The following is a 22,877-nucleotide window of genomic DNA, read 5'->3' as shown; positions in this document are numbered from 1 at the left end:
CACAAAACAATATACCACCTAAAATACATGAAGACTTTCTATGAATCAATAAGGAAAATACAAACAACAAAATGTAAAATGGGGAGAAAAAAAAAAAAAAACTCCAAATAGGAATTTCATAGAACAGAAAAAGGAAATAAACAATGAAAGATGCTCAACTATGATTCTAATCAGGAAAATGAACATTAAAACTTCAACAAGATGTCATTTCATACTTCAAGCTGGCAAAAACTTAGAAGATTTTTTGTCAATACCCAGTTTCACTGAGAACAACAATGGTAATACTTATCCCTTGCAGATGAAAGTATAAATTAGTACCACTGCTTTGGAGAACTGTCTGATGCTACTCATGGAACTGAACTAGCATGTGCTCAAAGACCACTCTTGGGTGTAAATTGTTAAAATACACCCACATATGGAAAGGGAGACAGTGCACAACAATGCTCACTGAAACAATGTTTCTACAGATGAAAAAATAGGAAACAACACAAATGACCACCAACAAAAGTAGAATTAAAAACAAAACAAAACACTGTGGTATATTCATATAATGGAAAACAAAAAGGAACAAAGTACATTTGTAGGGATGAATTTCAGAAACATGCTGAAATAAGAAGTCAGTCATAGAAGAAATTGTTTCTTATATAAGGTTCAAAAACACACAAACCTAAAAAATAATAATGACTTAGTGAGATGTACCATTAAGTGATGAAACTACACATAAAAGCCAAAAAATGGTCAGGAGCAGTGACTCACTCCTGTAATCCCAGAGACTGGGGAGGCTGAGGCAAGAGGATCTTGAATTCAAAGCCAGTCTCAGCAAAAGCAAGGTGCTAAGCAACTCAGTGAGACCCTATCTCTAAATGAAATACAAAATAGGGTTGGGGATGTGGCTCAGGGTCAAGTGCCAGTGAGTTCAGTACAGAGTAACAAAAAAAAAAAAGGAATATTTATAGCTAAATTAAAGATAATAGCTGCCACTGGGAAGAAGGGATAATAGGAAATGCTTTGGGAAAAAAAATACATGGGGGACTAGAGATATAGCTCAGTTGGTAGAGTGCTTGCCTAGCATGCAAAAAGCCCTGGGTTCAATCCCCAGTATCACAAAAAATAAAAAGAATACATGGGGACACTGGTCAAGTTCTCATTTTTAAACAAATTAGTGCATACTAATTAATAGAACTGTGGGTTTCATTGTATCATATTTGTAAAAGTTCTACTTTATCTCCATGGTGGATACTTTCATGTAGGTTTCATTATTTTTCTTCATATTGTACCGATACATTTTACATCCTCCTATGTGCCACACTTCAAAATTTTTAAAACGCAACTTAGTACTTATTTCCTTTAGATGAATGCTAGGTTAGTCTACATGATAAATTCATCTTTGGAACAATGTATACTAGGAAAGCTACTATTCAAAGTAGGAAAAGTAACTATGTTAGGATAAAAAACTCAAAACCTGCAACAGAAACAAAATCCTAAAACTCCTAAAATGGAGTAAAAACAATTCATAAGCAGAAAACCAGAAAGTAATGATAAAAAGCATCATTTGTCCAAGTGTGTTCTACAAAACACATTTTTCTTAAATATGTCTGAGAAAGATGAGTCCTAAGAGTAAAATAAGTTGGGAAAGTATTAGGCTAAATGAGTGCATCTCCTAAGGAAGGAATAGAATTCCCAAGTCCTTGACTCTGGAATCTTATCTACATAGCAATTTACACAGTGATTCTCCTAGGATTTGTGTTTCATATAACACAATTTGGGAAATACTTTATAAAAGGTCATACCAGGTAGAATAATGTCTCCCAGAACAATGGAAGAACAAGAGAGAAATACTCCAAAACAAGGTACCGGGGCATCCTATAGCTGACCTATCCAAACATAACCCTGGACAACTAGGATCAAACTTCATAACCAAAGAGACACCTTTAGGAACTAAATGAATGACTACTTTCTATGTGTGAAAAATGGACACAGCTTTTCTGTGATTCCCCTGGGGGCGACCCCCCCCCCAAAAAAAAAAGGGGTGCAGACATAAAATACAAAAGAAATGATCCAGGTGGAATATCAGAATTTCAACATTTAGGGTATGACAGACTAATAGAGGGTATTTTTGATATAAGTTTAGTTTAACAGAAGTTTCCAGCACAAGAATTTTTTTTTTCAAATCAAATCCCTTAGTTAAAAGGTTCTTTCATTAATTTTCTTTAATAAAATTAGGATTCTCTAATTTTCTACTAAAAATGTCCCAAGTACAAGGAATGTGCGAACTGGATCTGAAAATTCTTCATAATATGCTTTTCTTACCATAGGAAAATAAAATGATAATGCCCTTTGAAAGAAAAGACAAATACCTCAGATTTATTCTTTAAAATTCTTTAGATCACTATCATAAACCCACTTAATTCCTCTTAGAAAATTAACTTCCAAGTGGCAATAAAAAATATTTTTTAAAAATATTTTTAGTTGCAGATACACATAACCTTATTTTATTTATTTATTTATATGTGGTGCTGAGGATCGAACCTAGTGCCTCACACATGCTAGGCAAATAGTCTACCACTGAGTCACAACCCCAGCCCAATAAAAAATATTTTTAAGAAAAAAGTTGTCAGTTACAATGTCTTTGCCATCTCAAAATGTTAAAATATGACTTGTAAAGAGCCAAACATCTATCATTTTGAAATCATGAGGATGCAAACTGGAAAATAAGGTATTGCCAGAAATTTCTGCCGAGTAAAGGCTAACAGACTGTCTTGTTCAGAGGGCTCTTGGCAGAGTGGCAATCATTTACCTTGGCTATTTCCCATAACCCAGACCATTCCTCAACCTACATGTTCAGAAACTGGATTTTATCAGCATCGGTAGGATAGTTCCATCTTTGAGAAGCAACAAAATTAACATGGGTTCAACAAAAATCAGAACACAATTTATTAATATAGAATGACAAATACAACTGTGACAGCCACAGACACAATGCACATACCTTTAATCCCAGTGGTTGGAAGACTGAGGCAGGAAGATCTCAAGTTCAAAGCCAGCCTCAGCAACTTAAGTGAGGCCCTAAGCAACTTAGCAAGCCCTATCTCAAAATAAAAAATAAAAAGGGCTGGGGATGTAGCTCAGTGGTTAAGCACCCTAGACTCGATTCCTGGTTTAAAAAAAATGTGTGTGTGTATGTAACTATGACAGAAATAGGAATGCCTGTTTATGGACATATATGACCAATACTAGCATTACAGCCAGACTTATACAGGCAGCCAAGTCATAATCAAAAGTTCCTGGGTATACATAGAATCAGGATATAGGAAATAAAAGGAACTGAACACTTAATGTTCTTTCATTCAATTAATTTTTTAAATTAAGCAACCACTATATTCAGGTAGTCATCTAGATGTGGGTGTACAGAGATCTCTGCTTTCAGAGAGCTCATATAGGTGAAAATTATATCTTTCACAAAAGCTGATTATATTATTAGTTAAGAGCAAAAAAGTTCAAAAGCAATCTGAATATTCAACAATAGAGCTGTAATTAAGTAATGATAACTCCAAATGATGGGGGAAATAGAGCCCTTTAAGAATAGTATCTGCAAGCAGTAATTCATAACAAAAGAAAATTACCAGGATATAATGTTCAATTTAAAAAGCAAGCTTTTATAAAAGGATGTATAGTACATGATTCTACACACACACACACACATATTTCATATCCCTTTATATGCACAAGAAAAGGATGAAAAGGAAAGTTATCTTTTTTTTCCTTATACCATTTTGCATTTTCCAATTTCCTAAATATTTTTTATCACAGGAGAAGAATTACTTGTAAAGCAATTTGAGAAGACATGCATATGAAGAACTAATTCTTCAGATTTATCCACTAGAAGTTATGCATGAATGCCGGTCCTTGAACCCTGAGAGAGCTTATCCTTCCCTATGATTTTAAGCAATACTCAACAAGGCTGGGAAGCACCTGAATTTTCTCTTTTCTTCCACTAGCCAGTCTCATTTCTACTATTTGCTAAGCATCTCAATGCCGTTCTCTCCATCTCTAAATCACTGCTCCTTAAATAGAACTGGGATGATGCCACTCCTTACCTCCAAGAAATTTAAAGTCACTCCAATTTTAAAGTCTTATGCCTGACTTTTACTGAACCCCATAATTTGGCCCACCCTAAGTACTTAGTTGTATTATTTTCCATTATTCACCAGTCTCCTCCCTCATCAACCAACAGATACACCATAATCAATCTCACCACCACAGTTTGGAATATCTAAATTTAAAAATGCTCCTTTCTTAGAACTGGGGGTGTAGTTCAGTAGTAGATCATGTTTCATGTGTGGGGCCCTGAATTCAATTCCCTACATACATACATACGTAAATAAATAAATAAATAAATAAATAAATAAATAAATAAATAGTCCTTCCTTTCCCCTCTATTTATATTTAAAGAAACTAGTGAATGTTTCCTCCTCTGACAAGTTTTTCATGATTTCTCCAACTTCATTTGGCTTTACTTTTCAGAACTTGTCTAGCACTTACTATGAATCTCACAATTGGGCATTTAATTATATACTCTCATAGATAGATTTACATGTTGTAATCTTCAATTAAACTCCATACTCCTTAAGGCCAGGAGCCATATGTTATTATATCACCTGCAATATTTAGGACGAAGCAGAGCACACAAAATGCTCATATTTTGTTGACTGACCCAGCAAGGAATGATCAACTTCAGCTTCAGCCTCTCTTTTACGTATACATTACAATTTGGGCATGTCAAGCACCATCCTAAGAGAAAACAGAAGATGCTTTAGGCACATTATTATGGAGGCCCTCTAGGTATAACAAGGGAGAAATGACAGGGGGTCTCTAAGTCCTTAACCAGAGACAATAGAAACAGAGTCCCTGAGGATGGCAACTGGGCTTCTCCAACTATCTTCCAAGAGAACAGTAATGGCAGATCTCAAACACCTTCTAATCTCCATGAGAACAGGAACTGGGTCTTTTGAAAGCAAGCTTTGACTGGTGTGAATGTCAAAGAGAACCACATAATAAAACAAATGACCTGAATCAAATCAGCTTATTCATAAGATGCTACTACATAAATCACCAAATCTCATTGGGCCTAATTTAACTCAAGAGGTGCCACCCTGCTATTAGTTAAGAGATGATAACTGTCAACCAGTAAGCAGTATTTTCAATGTCCTATTAAAGAGTCCATACACAACAATTTGTTTTAATTGAAGTGTACTTTAAATACACTAAATAACATTATTCTAAAATTAAGATCCACTTCAAAAATTGACTACTCAATGATTTTCAGTTTTCTTCCATTGAAAAATGTAATGTTTTAGAACACCTTAGAAAATTTCTAGTGCTTTTTCCTTTCCTAAAGAGATATTTTAACCTCTCCATTTTGTATTGAATCAATCAAAATATATGGAATTTAGTAAATGTAAATTACAAAAACTAATATTCAACATTTCCATTTCTAAAAGTTGTCTTTAAATACATAATTTGAATTTGATTTAAATGTATAATGCCTGTGTTCTAAATAAAAGAATTATTATTGTCTGAGCTCCAAACTTAAAATATACAACTTTTTTGAGAGAAGGGACTAATGTGAGAATGGTATGAATGTCTGGTTCATACTTCAAATGAGACTTGTTTTTGCTACTGATAATAAAAATTAATATTTACTGAAAATAAAAATAAAATAAAAAACATTAGTGATGCCTGTATCAAGAGCCATACTTGGCACAGAGAGATATTCTGTATTTGTTGGGCCAACTGCATGCTAATAAATGCATTGTATACCATATATACTGTGTGTTAATGTATGTGAGCCTTTTAAAACAATGCCTGGCAAATAGTAAACCCTACATTAATGTTTATCATCATCATCTTTATATCATTTAACTCCTGAAAAGAGGATTAATGCTTTATGAATCCTGCAAGCATACTTTAAATTACTTTGTTAATTATTTGCTGCAGAAAACAAATAGGAAGTACGTCAGCAACATGTGATACTAGGTTCCTGCAAACCCATGCCCAGAAAAGCATTAACCAACTAATTACAACCGTAATTAACCAACTGTTTTACAAATAAGAAAGTAAGTTTAGAGATTTTAAGTAATTTAATTTGTTTCAGGGCACACAGTTAAAATAGTGGATCCTGAGCTTTTTTAAAAAGCACTATGTCATTTTAGTTCATTAATCAAGCAAACTTGAAAATCATAAGCTGATAAAATGAAAGAAGAGGTAGAAAAAGTTCAGATATTTCTGTAACTGTGAAAATAAAATTACAATAATGGGAATGGCTAAGTAAATTATTTTTTCCAGAGAAAGAGGTGGTAAAGGAGTCAGCAACAATGGGGTCTTAGGTCCCTGCAAACCCATGCACAGAATATGGGTATTATACAAAGAAAGAAACTGACATTTTACAAATAAGTTGATGATACCATAAAGTATCACTGAGATCTGATGGGATGGGCCTCTGAACTGGAATAGAACAAAGGCGGAAAAGTGAAGACAAAGAACTTTTCATGTTCTAGACAGAGAGAAGTTAATGCAAACATGAGTTGAGTTGTGACTAGGACCCAACTATAGAATTCTCCTACAGCAGACACCAACACAAATAAATGCCATACTAACCCTTCCATCACACCTCAAATAGGGAAAGAAATACACTCGACATAAATGTGACCAGTGGAAGGAAATTTGCTGACAAAAGAAATAGTGGGAGGGCTGGGGATATAGCTCAGTCGGTAGAGTGCTTGCCTTGCAAGCACAAGGCCCTGGGTTCAATCAACCATGGATTTTGAAGTTTCTTGTCATACCTGAGAATGAGAATAAGGACCACACTTAAGGAACACAAATTATAAAATGTTCAGAGAAAAGAAAGGCAAATCCTGATTAAGACTCTAAAAGGAAAGATGAGTCATATGTTTTAGGAAGCTCTCAAGAACAGAATTCTAGCTAAATTAGCTTTGATTAATTAATTGAACAAATACTTACTGAATATCACTCCATGCCAAGTACGCTCTTGACACAGACGATACTGCCCTTTCGGGAGCTTACATTCTGAGGGAGGAAAGGAGTGGATACAAAATATAGGGGCTGTGAGTGGCATTAAAATTTTAAATAAGGTCATCAGGAAAGGTTTCATTACAAAGTTGATTTGAATGAGTTGAAAAAAATTCAGAAATTTGGGGGTAGGGGACCATTCAGAGTATACTATGTGCAAAGGCCCTGAGGAAGAATAAACCTTAAGAAATAGCAGAGTTTAGTAATAGTAAGGATAAAATGGGTGACTGAGAGTGGTAAGAAAAGAATTCAGAAACGTAACAGGTGACAGGATGTATAAGATCTTGTGGAGATGTAAGGACCTTAGATTACTCATGAATTATAAGAATTCACACTAGGCACTGTTAATACTAAACTGCCCTGTGAAATACCTACATTTTAGTAAGCATTGTAAGAAAAATATAAAGGAAATAGAAAACATAATACTGCCCTAAAGACAGCATCATTTGAAACTGTTGAAAGTAAATTATAGAACAAAAATGAACTTAAAAAAAAAAAAAAAAAAAAAAACAAGGAAAATATCCTATTATCTATGCATCATTTGATCAAAATTCCATATTTAAATTTCTGGTTTTAGAATAAATAATTCCTAAAGTTACATCACCAGAATAATACAGGAAAGGATGAGAGAGAGAGTATGAAAGAAAGAAAATGAGTTAAAAAAAATGTGGGCAGAAAAAGTATAACCAAACAGGTTTGCTCTTATTTACTCCAGCCACAAAGATATTAAAACTTGAAATGGTTTCGTCTATGAAATAGCATTCTGGCTGTAAACTGCAAAAAATACTAATGACAGAGAAGGGGAAGAGTCTGAAAAGACTGGCAGTTCACTGGAGAGCTCTTCAATGAACTTAAAGATTTTTAAAGACAGAAAAAATAGGAGAGACATTTAACATCGATGGCTGTAAAAGAAACACAGGATGCTTTCAGGAAGTAAAAGTCCACAATGAGCTCAACTTAAATCCTCCAAGGACAAAAGGGGCTTCTAAATTTATGTCTGGAAATGAAATTTTACAAAAGGCCAGGTTATGTTGGTTAAGGTAAATGGTATAGTTGATGCCTAACAGGAAAAGAGAAAAGGGAAGACCTCCATTTCAATCTTGCTTTTAAAAAAAATCTTGAATACCACCTTTTATATATTTCTATTTTACAGCCACCTTAAGAGGCAGGATCACTCCTCTTAAACTCCCAGTCCCACAAGCATCCCACCACCCACTGTGCCTTCTCTCCTCAGCCCAGGAGATTACAACCCAAACTGCAATGTTGACATAGAACACCAGGAGACCAAGATGGGTGAGGCCACAGAGAGCTGCCCCCAGTGCACTGCAAATCTCCTCCCCGTGCCAGCTACATACTGAGAACCTGCATGTGAATTTTGCTGGATGCTGAAAATACCCTCAGAACTTAAGAAGACCAGAGCGCTTTGCTAAAAGACAGGAGGCAAACTACTTATCTTTCGAAGTGAGGAAAGTACATGAACAGTACTGAAGAATCGATTATTTTTAAAAAGTCCTTCAACAGACAGAAATAACTGATCACTGAGAATCAGCATAGGCTCAGGATGAACAAGTCATGCCAAGTACTTTCTTTTGTTAGCAAAGATACAGGACAAACCCATATGACACCCTAAAAGATACTTAATAAGCTCTACTTCACACTTTTTGGGGGGAGAAACAGGCTAAGTAACAAATGTATTTATAACTGATTGAAACAAAACTCAGAATGCTCATAATTAAGTTCTCCAAGACTCATTGGACTTACACAACATAATTACCAATGATCTGGAAAAAACTTTTTTTTTTTTTTTGGTACTAGGGATTGGACCCCGGGATGCTTAACCACTAAGCCACATCCCCAGCCCTTTTCTCATATTTTATTTAGAGACAGAGTCTTGCTGAGTTGCTTAGGGCCTCACTAAATTGCTGAGGCTGTCTTTGACCTCACAATCCTCCTGCCTGAGCCTTCCAATCCACTGGATTACAGGCGTGTGCCACTGTGCCTGGTGCCCCAATCGTTTTTTATTTTTTATTTTGAGACAGGGTCTTAATTAGACAGCTTAGTTGTTGAGGGTCTTAGCTTAGGCCTTGCTAAGTTGCTGAGGCTGGCTTTGAACTTTCGATCCTCATGCCTCAGCCTCTGAACTACTGGGATTACAGGCATGTGCGACAGTGCCTGACTTGGAAAAAACTTTTGACAACATACTTATCAAAATATCAGGAAGATCAGAACCTGAAGAGAATAATTAAAAGTGGAGCAGCAGAGTCAGAATCCAAACAATTTTTTAATAGAAGATTAACTTTAACAAATGAAATTTAATACAGAAAATATACAGAATTATGTTTGGGTTAAAAAAATCAAATACTAAGTGACAAACTCATAAAAAGGACAAGAATTCCATTAAATAAAAGACTGACATACATTAAAAGAATGAAGTGACCACCCCCAAATTTATGCAATCTTAATCTTAGACCACGTCAATATATAAGTTCAAGAATAAGGAAGGTGAACACCATCCTGGACACTGTACTGGTTGGCTTGCACTTAGAGAAGTTTTTAACAACTGGCAAGGCCCAGCAGTCATACAAAGGGGCAATAGAAAAGCCCTCATAGTTTAAAAATTAAGTTACTCTCTGGAAGTAACACCAGTATGAATCAAAAGGAGTGGTAGAAATCAGCCATCAACATAAGTAAGTTCAAGAAAATTTGTGAAGGAGAAGATCTAAAGTACTCAAGCCCAATCAAAAGTGAGTAGGTATCATTTCTGGGAGGAAGAAATCAGAATGTGAACTAAGAAAGGTGAACCTTTTGATTGTTTTCTTTTTTTGGTTAAAGAAGACTATCATCAGAAGAGGGTTGCTAATCTGGAATGGAGGAGGAGGAGTTTAATAAGCAAAGATTTTTCCTGTGTGCCCTCAACATTGTTTGAGGTCAAAGTACACTACACTCAGAACAGTCCTTATAAAGAGGATCCATCAGGTTATCCTACTTAGTGACACTCACCATTAAGATTACCCATTTGATTAGAATGACTGGCTTCCCATGTAGGTTCTCCTGTAGGGGTAAGAAAGTGCTGACCAAATGTTCTAAGTGTCCATTCTACTCACAGTAATATTAATAAATTCACTAACTAGCATTCTTATTTTTATGTATCTCAATCACTTGTTAAATATAAATAAATCTGGGATACTGAGGCAAAAGGATTACAAAATCAAGCCCAGCCTGGGCAACTTAGTAAGATCCTATCTCAAAATAAAAAAAAAGGATGGGGGTATAGCTCAACAGTAGAGTGACTCTGGGTTCAACCCCTAGCATGCCTCCCCAAAACATATTATGTTTATTTATTAAAAGATAAAAATATATATTTTATATATGTATATATATATTTTTTTTCCACATAATTCAGATGAATTCTGGACTCAAAGAAAAAAATTCATAGGTATAAACCTGGAAAAGTTAGGTCTATACCTTAAATATGACAATCCATATCCAGGTTCTAAACATCTGTGAAGCTCTACCTTTATGACAATTCCAATTTATCTAAAAACCAAACCACACATTTTAAGAGAGAAAACTAACAAATTAAGAGACACAGAGGGTTTTGACCAGGAAGGTAAAAGGTCTGGAAATTCAGGGTGTTTGAATGAATTAAATGAAGATACTTGGGTTAAATCCCCAGGACATAAAAAAAGAATAAAAGCTAAACAATAAATTAATATACTTAGCCTGGAACAAAAAAGATATATGGTAGGCATCTACAAATATCACTCTTGTGGTAATGAATTATCTCTAATTCTATGATAAGAACCAGTTGAAAGGTACAAAAGGAAGAACTTTCTAATTCACACTGTCCCATGCCTGGCACACAGTAAATCCTCAGCAAGTTATTTATTATTCTGCTCTAGGATACAAAAAGTCATGAAAGAGACATGTAAAAGACACTGACAGGAAGTGAGAGGTCAAGGAAGGCTTCCTTTAAAGAAGGAATGTGACTGCAGAGGAGAGTAGGAGTTATGAAAGATAAAGGGAGAAAACTAAAAAAGCTCTACATCATAAAGGGACCCATGCTAAGAAGTCTGGCAGAAGGCTATGGGGAATCACTGGAAATTTTAAGTGTAGGAGTTATATAATTGGATTGATGTTTGGAAGAATCCTGTGGCAGCCAACAGGAAGATGGATTGGAAGAGGGCATGACTGTCCCAGTCATTTGATGCCTAAACGAAGATGTTGGCATGGAAAAGCAACAAAGAGAGAATTGAAGGGGCAGCAAGGTGTACTTAAAAATTGACTGTGTGAGTGATAAAAGAGAAGTCAAAGATGATTTCCAGGATTTCAGTGTAGGTCACCAGGTAAAGAAAAATGTCCTGTACTGGAAAAGGCAAGAAAAGCTCTGGGAAGGGAGAACATAATAAAAGTCAACTCTGGGCAAACTGAAGCCAAATTATCCAGGAAACACACCAAGGAGTCTCAAGTTCAAGAGAGAGATGTGAACAAGATATATCAGTTTGAAAGTTCCCATCGCAGAGCAGCCCTTGAAGGTATCAGAGTATATGAGATTAGCCACACCCCCACAGTGGAGTGATAAGAGGACTGAGGCAGAGGGCTGGAGAACACCAACCATTTAAGGGAATACAAGTTAGCTACCTTATGAATTGACGGAACTTAGATATTCAGGCAAAGATTAGACATCTACTTGTTGGGCATTATGGAGAGGGAATTTATAGCAGAGAACTGTACAAGATGACCTCTATGGCATCTTTCAACTCTGAAAATGAATTAAAAACTTCCATATTTCTGAGGAAGAACTTTTTACTACCATTACAGAAAAACTAAAATCATGGGCATTTTTATCCTCTGGTTTTTCAAGTTCAATAATGGAAAAAAAAAATCCTAAAAGAAAAATGCTTTATTGTTCTCATTAAGTTGGACAGGGCAACACAAGCTCCAAATCTAAATTCTACCCTATTTTTCCTTTTGTGGGTCCAATTATATTCTTGGTCAGCTTGAAATATGCAATTTTACTATAATCAAAAATTCAAAAACACACATTCTGTTTATTCTTCCCTTTACTTTCAGCCAATTTCTGCCCAACTGGGGCTATACATATTCTATGGATTGAGATCTTTATATTTCAGAAATGTGCCTATAGTTTTCACTAATATCTAAAGCTTACTGTTTTCTGTTTCTCTTTCTGTTCAATTCTAAAAAACAGACTCTGGTAGACACAAAAATTTTAAATTAATTCTCTATTGATTAAAACAAACTTTTTTTTTTTTTTGGCCAAAACAATACACCCAGTGTATTTTGACACAGGAGTGTTGCCAGTTCAACTTAATCCAGAAATATGGCACTGGTCCCACAAAGAGGCACCTGGAATAGGTATTAGACCTATTAGGTGCTTAACCTCTTTTAAACATATGTACTTTTCCTTCTGCCCCACCCTATGCCTCCCCCACCACTCTGCAAGTCTTCTTTTACTTCTGTTCTTGTCTTTCACTTTCCTCCTGACAGTGCCCATAGACCATAAACTTTTACTATTACCAGTAATGGCATAAAAGTTAACACAGCTGCCAACCCCCGGCCTAGAAATACAATGGATAGAATTCTAACTGGAGTACATCATTAACTTTTTGGTTGTCCTTAGAAAACAACCATATTCTGTTTCTGTGGCCTAATCCACAAGATAGAAAAACTAACCACTCTAGAAAATAAATTTATGTGAAAAATCTGTAGTGCTTTTTAGCTCCAGAAGTAAAATATAGCTCAATCATGATTTGCAGATGCAAGTCTCTGCATGACAAAAAAGGGGGAGGGAGGGGTGGAGCTAGAGACAATGTTTGACACCAATTGAAGTTTAAAGTCATGCAATGTTATTAAACCATGTCATTTTAAAATATAATAAGGGTCAGAGAAGATTAAAAAAACAATCAAGGCTAGAAACAGAAGGAAAGGACTTCAGGTATTACAGTATTATAGTCTGGGAAATTTTAGGGTTCCATAAAACCCTATGGGAAAGGCAAATAATTATGTTCCTACCATAATCCCCTTGCTCAAGTCAAGTACTCTTGAAACTATGCTTTGATGCAGCCTCTTTATACAACAACCTTAGTGGCTCTAGGCATTCATTCAAGAAAAGGAGTTTTTGTAGATCTATTTCTCCCTTTATCTCTCTAGCTGATAGTATCATTACTTTTGGTCTAATTTTACAAAATGAAAGCAGGAGAAAATTTCTCACTGGCACTACACTTGCAGACTAGGAATGAAAAACAGCAGAGATGCTTCCAGTACGCCTAAGAGGCAACAGAAAAAGCTTCCTTTCAAAATGTCAGACTACTCGAGCTGGATAAAATAAACATCAAAAAAGCACAGCAAATAAAAGGTTCATTTATCCTCTCCAGTCTCATGCCCCAACACTAAAACAATCCAGGTTCTTATAGCTCCCTAAACATGCTTTAGTCTCTTCCATCATTATGTGATAACGTCTTCCTGTGGCTTGTTGGTCTGAAAAATTCCTACTTGCCTTTTAAGTCTAAGCTCAAGCACTACCTCCTGGGGAAGCTTCTCTCACTCTCCCAATGGGTGCTCCTTTTTCTTAGATGTTCCTCTCACTGCTCCTTCATTATAGCAGCTGTGCCCTACTGCTACTGTTCCTCTAGCTGTTAACGTAACTCAGTAGTCATCTTCCTGCTTTCTGAGGGAGTACCATGTCTTTCCATCTGCATGTCACCTGGGGCATTCATAGGTAATTCACAGGTAGAACTCCCTAAGTCTAAATCTAAGTTGCAACCCCTTTTCATTCCAGTCTCTTCTTTCCAATATCATCTAGTTCAGAACTTCATTGCCTCCTAGATTATTTAAGTTAGTCCCTTCATGGGTCTTCCCATTTCTGGTCTCTCTTCCCTTGAATCTATTCCATACACACTGTAATACTACTAAAGTACAACTCTAACCGAATTTACCAGGCTGAGCAGTTGGTGATAACAGACAGTGAAAAGCTGAAAAATACCTTTCCTCTAAGCTCAATAGGCTCCAATCCAATAGTACAAAGAGAAAAGTAAATAATATAACTTATCAAGTACTACAGAGAAACACTCAACTTATGCTAACCCCTACACCTGGCATGTCCTTCACTCTTCACTCATTTCTTATTTCATTTCACATAGGAAACTTTCCTAACCTGTCTAGCCAAGAGTAATCTCTCCTACCTCTACTCCTATAGTGCCCGGTTACCTATTTATCACTTTTTGTTTGAATTACAATTATTTGTAATTATACCTCTTACAGTACTGAACCATTCTAAATGGAGGAGCAATACATCTTACTAGTCTCTGTTTTGCCAGGTAACTAACATAGTGCCCTGCAAATATTGACACATGTTGAATTATGATGATTAACCTCACTAAACCATTATGAGTCTGTGATTCCTCCAGGACTTGCCAGTATTAAGAATATCAATGGGGCAAGTACATGCAATTTAGTACTAAAATTTTTCCACTCCAGCCATAAAAATAGAAAGTCTATTTTGTTTGGCTAGATAATAGTCGACATATGGAGAATATCCTCAACCAGATTGGAAAGATGTGTCCAAATGAAATGGATTTCTATTGCAAAAACACAACAAAGGGCAACTCCCTTGTGCTATAAACTAGGCAACCAGTCCTGCTGACAAACAGAAAAGTCATGAAGGGCAAACAATGTGTGGAGTTTCCACAATGGGGGCAAGTCCATGAGCAAACACTTAAGGTAAAAATGTCCACAGCTAGTAAAAATTAAATTTAATAAAACAAGATACTGGTACAAGAAAATTCAAAACATAATCATTAAAGAAGCTCTCAATCTCTCAAAGAATATATACTTCTGTATATAATATCGAGAAATAAATACTTGGAGAGTATCTATACTTTGAATTTCCTATGTAATTTGCTACAACAGGTCAACTACAGGTACCTCATCAAGACCTTGCTGGGATCCTCGGTTTTATTTTGCAGGTAGAAAGGAATTTATTTTTTAATTTTTAATGTTTGTATCTGTCCTTCCTTCATCCCATTTCTTCATAATCTTTAGGAAACAAGCAGTTGAGTACAGGATGAGGTAGACAGCAACTTAACTAAGAATTGAGGCCATTATATTTCATGATTAAAAATGCAGAGATAAAATTCCAGCCTCATGATTTTGACAAAAACAAAAACACAAGGTCAAGGCTCAAAACTATCACGTCTTTTAAGAAAACACTATACTATAAAGATATTTATCCACTTCTAACTGGCATAAATGAAGTCGGAATATTTGATTATATCATTTATTTCAGTATAAAAACTGTTGAGGGCAAGAATCATGTCTCATCAACTAATATTGTACAGTCATCAGTAACTACTTTGCCCTCAGTGATTTTTAATCTACTAGGAAGACTGGTATGACAAACAAAGTGTTTACATTAGAGTCAAAAAATCCAAGTTTAGATTCAGGTTTTGCTTTATATTTTGAGATCTCAAGCAAGTCACTTAGGAGTTCCTCTCTACCTGTAAACAGGTGTAACAGTCATATCCTCACTATGCCTACATCACATGATTGCTATGAGGATTAATTTTTTAAAATGTGCAAGCACTTCATGAAACTATCAAGCACAATACAGAGATAAGATGCTACTAGAATTATTCTTAAAATAAGCTCTAAGAGCAAAGTTTTCCTCTACATGAAATCTTAATATAGCTGAATTATTTCTGTATGCTTTTCCGAAGAAAATGTGTTTGACATGCAAAACTATAAACAATTCCTAAAGGAGAAATTACCAAAAAAGGAGAAAAGAGAGGGAAGGAAAACAAAGTCATGTAGGTAAATAAGTTGCAAAGAATAAACTTTTGTAACAAAATAATACTAGAGAAACCAAACCTGGCTCTTAAGGATCAATTTTCAACTCTACCCCTTACTATCTATTCCTATGACACTAGTCAAGTCACCTCACCTCTTTAAGGTCTACTTTCCTCATAGAAATAGAAATAGAAATAGAAATAGAAATATAGGCGTGGTGGCGCATGCATATAATCCCAGCAACTTGGGAGGCTAAGGCAGGAGGATCGAAAGTTCAACTAAGTGAGGTCCTAAACAACTTATCAAGACCCTGTTTCAAAATTTAAAATTTTTAAAAGGGCTGGGGATGTGGGTCAGTGGGTTAGCACCCCTGGGTTCAATCTCTAGTACCCTCACTTCCCAAAAAAAAAAAAGATAAAAATTCAAAGGGTTCCTACAAATGGATGTGTACGTTTTTTAATATTTATATTTATTTGTATACAAACTTACATAGATAGTACTTAGCATTATGTCTGCTACACAGTAAGTAATAAGTACATAGTTACTATTGTTTATAAAATTATTTGACATGGACCCTGATGGGAGACCTGCAGGAAGAAAAAGGAACCAAAAAATATGTAAGAGGGGAAGATGATATTTAGCTAAATCTATATATTACCACTGGGAGACAAAATTTGAGAAATAAAGATTACATAAGTCATTTTTCATATTAAGTAAAAATTACTGTGACTACAGGATTACTGAGGAATCTAGAGAACTATTGTAAAAATCTCCAAGTCACAAGAGCAGAATAGCAATGACTACATTCAAAAGATCAGAATAGCAATGGAAGAACCAAACCAAAACCAAAACAAACAAAAAAGCCCCAAAGACCTCCCCCAAAAAAGTGTTCATTAATGTGTACAAAAGCTTCTCTGTCCAACCTTTCAATTTTCTAAACTTTCATAGACAGAATGAAAGCTAGGTTCCATAGCAAAGGTGCAGCAATGGCAAAAATAGATGGTATTAGCAATTATGCACAGTCATTTCAGTTGCTGCCATCTTGTGCTTCATTGGAAGGAAATATGTTGTATTTGTGGTTGATCTGAGGTGTCAAATAGTATTAACTCCATTCTATTCAGGAACTGAAAAAGCAGTTAAAGTGTCCCAGAAATAAGTAAAGAGAGAATAAATCCCCCTCCTGAATCAGATAAAAAGAGAGCAAATTACTAAAAAAAGTAAAAAAAAAAAAAAAAACAATGAAAGTTGTTTGTGCATATGGGATCAGAGACTTCAATATTACAATGTTGAAAGTGTATGCTTATAGAATCAATAAAAATCAGCAAAAGACAAGGAAAACAAGAAACCTCCTTATGCATGTGGCCAAAGAATCAACATCAGTTTGGGTTGCCAAATCATCTAGTGTTAATTCAAGCAAAGGCAAAAAGACTGTTCAAGAATTTAAAAGCTAAGCATAGTACAAGTACTATTAGCACAAGCCACAGACAATTAACAAGGCTGAGGGAATGTTTGAATTTACACATCAATATGGATGGTCAGGTCAATAAATGATTGGTAACAGCTAGTCTTCCCTAAGATTTGTGTAGAGATCATCTAAGAGGGAGGCTAACTGCCTCAGTGGATTTGCATTGTAGGCGAATCTATTTACTGTGGGAAAAGATGCCCCCCAAATTTCTATCCACAAGGTGAGAGTAGTCTGGTTTCCCTTTGATGGACTAACTCATACTCCTTTTTACTAAGAACAATGTTTCAAAACCAACCTGTACTTACAGAAGGCTATAAATTTTTTATAATAAAGCAAAGCTGACTTATAAGCATCTCCATGAAATTACAGGCTGATGATCTAGATGATTTTGTCAATTGAGGTTGGTAAACAGAAAGAGTATACTATCACTACGAATTTATGGTGTGTTAAAATGCACACACACCCAAACTTTCTGTTTTACCATCTTTGTCTTATTTTAATATTACAAATATATGGGCTTTAAATCCTGGCATAGTTCTGCTACTTTTCTCATTAGGTTTAAGTGCATCGGCCATAAATTATCCTACTGTGGGGGTTTTCTACCACCTACCCCACTCAATCAAGAAGAGAACACAACTATATTCCTTCACAGAAAATGGCCTCCAGAGTCCTGAGTATGGTTAACCAAAAGAGCTGAAGAGGCTAGATCTCACTAGACAGGTAAGGGTAAGCAGCCACCTTTTGAATCCAGTTGAATTGGCTGTTTTCCAATTTTTTGACAACCAGTAACAAACATGGACTATTTCTGCAACTTCTTAAGTAACATCTGTTGGACTATTCTTTCAACAACCATTCACTGAGAGGTCTATATGAGAAGCAGACATTTCTATAGTACCAGCTACCTCACAACCCCAAAGAATTTTCAAAGCTGCCCCAACATAAAGCATCAGTAACTGAACTTCTCTCATGTTATGCATTTAAAGCACTCTATTCAAACCCTGTTTCAGCCATTATAAGCACAGCTATATGTGGAAATAAAAACTGAAAGGGCTGAGATGACCATTCAATCATTACCTAAATTTCAACTTCATAATTCAATACAAAAACAGTGTCAAGTGGTTTTTAAAAATTACAAGATAATTAACACAATGATTCAAACATCCCATTAGGCAAAGGAATTAATATAGTTATAACTTCTCATTTCTGAATTTTTGAGGGTAATAAGTAAACATTATCAAAAATCCTACTCAATGGTTACATTAAATTGGCACCAAAAGTAACTTTTAAAAATGGATTGCAATATCCAACTTGCCAAAAAATGTATTTTGTTTACCTAGGTTTTCATTATTTTGAGCCCTTTCTAGAAAACTGATCCCAAAATTTAGATGCTAGAGGAATGAATTTTTCCAATCAATCCTCTGACACTGCAGACATGAAAATAAAGCTACAGGTATAGGTACAAGACAGAATGCCTAGGTTGGAATCTTGATTCTACCACTTACTACTTCTCTGACCTTGGTACCTCAGTTACTCCATCAACAAAATGGAAATAATAAAAATACCTACTCCATACAGTAGAGAGGATAAAACCTAAGTAAATAAGTAGTATAAGCTAAGAGTTTAGCAGCAAGCAGCATTGTATAATATTCCCTACTGTCATTATCAACAATCTACATAAATGCCTTTTCCTACTCAAAGCCTTCCTTAATTGCTCTGGCAGAATTTAAACCGTCCTGCTTGGCTTCCTCATGAAATACATTTTGTATTATAGTTATTTGGGTGTGACCATTGCCCTCCCACTTCCAGAGCCTAAGGACAGAAACCACAGATGATCTATGTGCACCAGGCAGCATACACTGCCCGCTGTTGCCTTTCACTTCCCTCCCTCTAAAGGTTGTGAATAGTAATACCTTGTCAATTAGCAGAACTTTACCAGGAGACAGAAGGCTTATATAATCAGTACATAGAAGGAATGGTCCTACCTTTCTAAATATTCCCTTAAGATTTGAACAAGAATGTTCAAAAGGAGGAAGGAAAAGAAGATTCACTAACCAAAGATATCATTTTAATTTAAAAATTTTTCTTATGCCTTAACTTGCTTTCATTATCTCACTGAAAAAGCCCATAACGCTTTTAATATAAAAAATACAGTAGCATACTTTCTGCATATGTCAAGTCAAACCTAATCATAACTTGCCCATCTGCTGATTTTAATGTAATCCTAGGGATGCTAGATGACAGTAAGTTTGCTTAATTTACCCCATACTTATTTATGTATAATAAAATCATTTTAACACTACAATGAGAAGTAAATATCTTTCTGGTTTTGATTTGTGCCCTTTTCTTCCCCTCTTATAAAAGTGCCACCAGAAGAAAAAAAAAAAGGGGGGGGGGGGTCTCCAACTTCCAGATCACTGGTAAAATACTTTCTAAAGTATGATCCCACTTTGCTAAGACAATAATGTTCCCCTTCCTTTGAAAGAACAGAATTTTTCTAAAAACAAATAGCCAAACTGAAACCATTGCTTTATCATTTTCTAGAAAGTAGAATTTTTCCTTTGTTTTTATCGTATCCTACCTCTCAAAATTGAATTTTCAGCATAAAAACTGCTGAGGATTCTTATTTCCACAAATAATTTTAGTTTCTATTCTTTTATTTATTTTTAAACAAACTCAAGAACAAAATGCTAGAGAAGAATTACATTCATTTAATGTAGTTTTTCTAAGTCTAATTTGTTCATTCCCCAATAGCAGGGCCTTTTATAAGAATACAAAAACTACACAAAACTTTGTTTCTCATTCTAAACACATCCCAACCAAATGGGAAACAATATCAGTCATCTTAATAAGAACACAAAGCTAAATGAGCTTTTATGCTGAAAATTCAATTTTATCCATTGCATCTCTTTTGAGATCAGGATTTTTCAGATAAATACTGAATATAAATAATATCATAATTTAACATCATATTTTGGACTAATTACTTTCTCCCCCAAAAAGTCACAAGAGTAGTTAGCTAATCATATATAGTACCTCCAAGAGTATAATAATCTTAATTGTTTTATATATCCTGAGGCAAAGAGACAAAGGCCAGTCAAATTCAAAAAGATTTCCAGTATCTTATATATCAAAGATCAAACAAAGAAATTTCAAAACTCTGCATTAAGTAAGCAAAATTGGGGTTAAGAACAAGAAACCCTCCTTTAAGGTAGGGAGACCTGACAAATTTAAGCCCCCATGCCAAAGAAAAAAGACAAGGTCTCACTCACCAATCCCTGTCTTAAAACCAAAAGGCACAACTTAAACCACTTAAGTTGTTTCTTCGGATTTGGGTAGCAATAAAACTAATCCTCAGACCACTTCCAAGTAAGTGGCTTCTAGCAAAACTTATCACAAGTTAGGTGAAACAGGCAAGGGGGTTGGTTCTGCATTTTAACAACTGAGAAACAACAGTACCACACTTTTGGACAAGTCAGTACTTTCAGCACCACCCCCACCCCCACCCCCTATTTCTTTTTATATCATTTTTCCAAACTTAGAACCCGAAAAGCGATCCCATAAAACAAAAGTAGCATCAGTAAACGGGAGTCCACTCGTTTTGATAACAAAGTTTGTTCTTTTGCTGTCAACCTGGCAACTTTTGAAAGGTGAAACGTCGCCTACTCAACCAGGTATAATTTTTCCTATTCCCATGCTACACAACCACTCGTTTGTTCTCAACACTAAGGTAAAAAAACAAAGGGGGGGTGGGCTGGAGAAAATGATGTTGAATGGAAGGGTCTACGGACCGATTTTAAGACCAGTTTTGAACACTCCGTAGCTTCTAGCAGCTGGGCGGCTTTACTGTGCCTGAGAAATGTTTAGCAATCTGACGCATCAGTTTTTAGGAATGGTACACAAACAGCCCCCACAACTGAAGGGCCATGCCCAGAATCCGTCCTCTCGGTGACATCGGCTGGAGGGCACGGGACGGGAGGCAGGGGCGACCGGGAGGGCATTCGCGACATTTGTTATTGTTTGTGAAGCTCAGGTAGGGACCTGAAGCGTGGTGCTCAGGGGCTGAGGAGTGGAAGGAGAAAGGAGCAGGGACGGACAAAGATCCCTCCCCGGGCTCGAGGCCACCTCTCCGGACACACGGGCCGGTATCACACCGGAGAACAAGAGGGCCAAGGCCGTCGCCGGAGCTTCCCGGGAGACATTTCCAGCCCCGAAATTAGCTCAGCTTTCCCTGGACACCCAAAGACACAGACGATCTCCTCCTGCTCTCGCTCGCAGAGTTGGGGCGGGTGCAGCAGCCCGGCCCCGCAAGCGCTGCATCCGCGAACTCACCTGCCTCCAGTCTCGCCCGCGGCCGGCTCAGCCTCCGCACGGACCGCAGCCGGCCGGGCGCCCGTCCGCTCCTTCTGCCCGCTCCGCCCTCGCCCCGCCCCCGAGAGGCGGGACCTAAGACCGCGCCGGAATCTCGGGGAGGCCGCCCTGAACTCTCGCGAGCCCTCCCTCCTTGGCTTCTCGGTGGCTGGGCTGGTCCGACTCTCTCTGACGTCATACGCACCACAACCGGAAGCAGTCTTCTGTCGTCAACGCAGGTCCCCGGCCCCTCCCACCTCCTCCTTGTGGGACCCGAATTGGTGTGGAGTAGACTAGTCATCACTTCCTTCTCTTACCTTGCTCACCTCACTGCTCTCCACTCAAAACTCGCTTGAGAGTGGCTCATTTTGTTGCAACATTACTCATATGTCCTAAATGTCAGAGTTTTTCCTCAGTACGTCACAATTCTGTGCAAAGAATATTAGAAATGGAAAGGGACTTAGAAATAATCTCCACAAAGCCACATATTTTGCAGATTAGGAAATTATAGTCAACAAAGATGGATTGGCTGACAACTGCCCAGGGGGTGGCTGTGTGGACTAGAAGCCACCCAAGTTCCATGGCTCTTCCATTTCAACATGACTGAACTCTATAGACTTGATAGAAATTAGGATTTGGAAAGGCCACAAAAAACAGGAGCATACATGAAAAACTTGCTTAAGTTATCCTGGAATATCTGAAATAAATGACAGTATTGAACTACATCATTTGGACCTGAGAATTACAGTGGTCTCTCTTGATCTAAGAGGAATATGTGTCAGTACCCGCCCCCACAGTGTATGCCCCAAACTGAGAAGAGCACGAAACTATATGTACTGTACTATACTATACTCTACTCTACTATACTCTACTCTACTATACTATACAATACATACTATGTTTTTCCTATACATATATACCTAGGATAAATGTAAGTTTATAAATTAGGCACAATAAGAAATTAACAATAACAACTTACCATAGATCTTAGCAATCTCATCATTTTTTTTTTCATTCACTCAAGTCAAAAATTTTCAACTTTTTTCCTGAAAGCAAGTATTTCACAGCTTTTTTAAAATCTCAAATTGCCAAAGTTGCTACTCTTGCATTTTAGGGGGTATTAAGTAAAATAAGAGTTACTGAATACAAATATTGTGATACCACAACAGTT

At 36.4% G+C, this 22,877-nt stretch overlaps 1 protein-coding gene across 3 annotated transcripts in view; it reads right to left on the bottom strand.

Annotated features, from left to right (window-relative positions):
- The window catches only part of STK38L (serine/threonine kinase 38 like), a 74,912-nt gene extending 53,076 nt beyond the window's left edge, over positions 1 to 21,836 (bottom strand). Inside the window, exon 1 of one of the 3 annotated variants that reach the window (XM_079139406.1) lies at positions 21,689 to 21,836. The gene's annotated coding sequence lies outside the window, so the exon portion shown is untranslated. The remainder of the gene's footprint in view (positions 1 to 21,688) is intronic. The other 2 variants (XM_079139401.1, XM_079139402.1) reach the window with 2 other exon arrangements.
- Positions 21,837 to 22,877: the final 1,041 nt, after the last annotated feature.

The sequence above is a fragment of the Sciurus vulgaris genome, assembly GCF_902686455.1.
Source record: "Sciurus vulgaris genome assembly, chromosome: 5".
Taxonomy (NCBI): Eukaryota; Metazoa; Chordata; class Mammalia; order Rodentia; family Sciuridae; genus Sciurus; species Sciurus vulgaris.
Note: the sequence above shows the minus strand (reverse complement) of the source record. Positions and strands in the feature narration are given on the sequence as shown.